The following is a 3,339-nucleotide window of genomic DNA, read 5'->3' on the forward strand; positions in this document are numbered from 1 at the left end:
CCTCTCTCCAGTGCCATCTCCCATGGCATTCTTCCAAGCAGGTCCCTGAACAGGCCAAAATCTGCCCTCTTGAGGTCCAGGGTTGTGATTCTCCTATTTGCCTCTTTTATATACGTAAAGACTTCTTTTTTTTCTTTTTTTTTTTGTAATTAACAAGATTGTGAAGATACTTGCTATTATCAATCCTTTTTACAAAACCCAACACAAAGTGCCAGCTTGCTGTGACCATACAGTTGGTAGCGCTCTGTGTTGTGGCTGCCTCAACCTTGGTTCAAATCTGAGTCACAGAAGGAGGGAAGTGGGTGTTTTTATACTTTCTTTTTAGCAATTTTTAAAATGCTTATCGATCTTTGAATGTCAATGCACCTCATTCTCCTTGTCACTACAGGTAGCACTGAAAAACAGAAAAAAATATTCACAGGTCCTGAGTATTTTATCTGTGAACATAGACGTCAGCCAGCCAGAACAGGACAAAATACTTCCACACGACATCGCTGCCGTCAAAAGGAGCAAGAGTACTTCTCTGCCACCAAAACATTGGTGCCTGACTGCCGCCCTCCCTTCGCTGTCCGCGGCAGTTTGCGGGGGGACGCCCCGGCACACCGCTACAGCTCTGCTCGCCGTGGCGGGGGGCTGCGGCGCCGCGGGAGACACGACTGCCGGTCCGCGCTAGGCGGCTCCGATGGAGGGGACCGCAGAGATGGCACGGCAGGCGCCTTCCTCCGCAGCTGGCCGTGATCGTATAGTGGTTAGTACTCTGCGTTGTGGCCGCAGCAACCTCGGTTCGAATCCGAGTCACGGCACAGGGGAGAGGCATCATTTATTGCTCACGTTCAGGGGCTTAAAACTGGGGAGAGGCAACTGGTCTCTGCAGCGGCTGAAAGGAAAGGGCCTCAATATCTGAATCACAGGAAGAAAAAAAAAAAAACAGAGGAAAGGAAGTAGTGGCAGTACAGAAATGTCATGTAGCTCACTGCTAGAATAAGCTGGTTGATACTCTTTGCACTTTTTCAGTCTCCTTTTGTGTGATTTCAAACCATTTACGCAGATGTTATACCAAGGTTATATGGGACAATATTTTCATTGACTTCACTCTACCAGTTTTTTAATATGCTTCCTTTCTCTCTCCTCGGGAAATTTCTTTTTTTGTCTCTAATCTGTCCACAAAGATGCCTCATCACAAAGGAAAATCCCAGAAGAACTGAAGAGGAAAGAGCAGCAAAGAAGGCATGAAATTACATGCAATTACTTATTATGAGTTTTTTCTGAATCTTTGTTCCAAGAATGATGCAGTTATGATGCCAGTAATCAACAGCAGCAAATGAGACGCATCAGGTCTAGGTCTGAAATTTGATTAGAGAGAGGCAAAATACTCCTGGAAATGCAGTGCAATTTTTGTGGAGAGAGGGTGACGTGACTGGGACGGTTCTGACGAGGGGGGAAATGGTCTGACATGTCTCTTTGGCTAAGCATCCTTCCTGTTTCCACTGTTTCGTGAATGTGGCTATTCACTGGCAGGTTAGGGAAGGTTAGGAATTAGTAGTCATCCACTGTGGGGCTGCAGTGGAAAGAAGGTTGGCTGAAATACAGACAGAAAGAAATTTTCAAAGAAATTTTCAAGAAACACTCTGAAGTGCCCACATATGGGCACTTTATTTATTGAGAGAACCATACAAGGCAGTTTTACTTCTAGTATATTATTAATAGAAGATGCTTAAAAATTTGTTCATGAACTTTATATCACACAACCAATTCTAGCTCCATCATAAGATACCTATACATCTTGCTGACCAATGTAAAAACCACCGCATCTTGTCCAGATGATTTCTTCATGTCCAAGCACACAGACTGACTACAAGTCAAAAAAAGGAAGCATGGGATGAAAAAAGAAGAAGGGAACAGATATTCCTTTATGGGAAAGTTTCCTCTAATGAAGACGGTGTCTGTCCTTCTGAGGTCAAACCTCAATCGGATGTCCAGACACAGCCTTCCCAGCTCCTGGCAAACTTTCTCTAGGTGACTGTCTAGGGTTCACTAAGGAAGCAAGACTATCTTGAACCTATTAAGATGAAGAAGAATTGCTTTTAAAGCAGGACTCACGTAACTATGAAGACCAGCAGGGAATATTTAATTCCATCAAACCCATCTCTCAGAGAACAAGAAATGGGAAGAACAGTATGGTGAAACAAAGTAGTACAATAGCCAGTGGAGCAACCTTAAATCTCTTTCCAGTGTTTACACTTCTGTCCCCCTGAAAAACATGGTTTTGATATTAGTTGTTCTGGAGTTCTTTTGTAACTTTTTTTCAGTCAAGTTCAGTTCTCACACATGACAAACTTCAAATCATATTTCTTAAGAGAATTTCCCACAATATACTAGATTTCTTGCTCTTGCTTTAGCTAAATGATTCAGACTTTTCCCTCTCAAGTCCAACATTAAAACACTAATTTTCTCCATGTGGTTTTAATACAAATGCCTTCATGTTTCTATCATAAAGATGTTTTCTTCTCTGTACCAGTACAAAGGTTAGTACACCTTCTTGCCTTCAGCTGCACAGCGAATAATAACAACTTTGCAGATCCCAGAATAAATACATCTTTCTGTACCAGAGTTTTCTGAAGTGACTAGACAGACCTGCCACGCCAAACAAACTAGCGGACAAATTCTGGAGAGCTAAATAAGAGGTTTTGATGCTCTTATCAGAGAATGAGAGAAAATTTATTATTAAAAAGAAAAATGAATTAGGAGCCTGGAGCCACAAGATCTAAACTGGGGATGCAGGGATCCACAAGAACAAAACAACCAGAAGTTGTGCAGTGGCTGTGCTGCTGGAATTTAGCCAAATCTAAACTTTTATTTTAATTAATTAGAATTTAATTTAATTTAAAGAGATAACAGGAAGAAAAAACACAGGCATGCAATAGGCCCAGGTCTCTATTGTTTTACAAATGACAGTACAGAGTACAGTTGTGTAAAGCATCACACCTTATCACTGTTTTGTATTTTTATATCCATTTTGCATTGGGTAAAAGCTAATGTGAGATGAAAGGATATGGAATATAATGACTACTGTATCTACATGCCCAAATGCACAAGACAGAATTCAAGAGAGGAAAAAACAGACAGAAGGCAAAAAAAGAGTGAGATAAAATATTATTCAGACTGGTTCAGGACGTTTCATAGTTCAGGGGTTTGTGCTGAACTCTTGATCAAGCAGTGAAACCAGGCCCTACTCAGCAGTTTGAAATGTACTGCAGAAAGTTCTGGGTTTGAAACAGGAGCCAAAGCTCAACCCAAAGCAATATGAGTTGAAAGGTTCAAAAATGCACCACGCTCTTC

The 3,339-nt window shown here is 41.6% G+C and overlaps 1 non-coding gene across 1 annotated transcript; it reads left to right on the forward strand.

The window, feature by feature from the left end:
- The first annotated feature begins 731 nt into the window (after positions 1–731).
- Positions 732–803, forward strand: TRNAH-GUG (transfer RNA histidin (anticodon GUG)). The gene has a single exon. It is a non-coding gene; the product is annotated as a tRNA-His (tRNA).
- The last annotated feature ends 2,536 nt before the right edge of the window (positions 804–3,339 follow it).

The sequence above is a fragment of the Apteryx mantelli genome, chromosome Z (genome assembly GCF_036417845.1).
Source record: "Apteryx mantelli isolate bAptMan1 chromosome Z, bAptMan1.hap1, whole genome shotgun sequence".
NCBI classification, from domain to species: Eukaryota; Metazoa; Chordata; class Aves; order Apterygiformes; family Apterygidae; genus Apteryx; species Apteryx mantelli.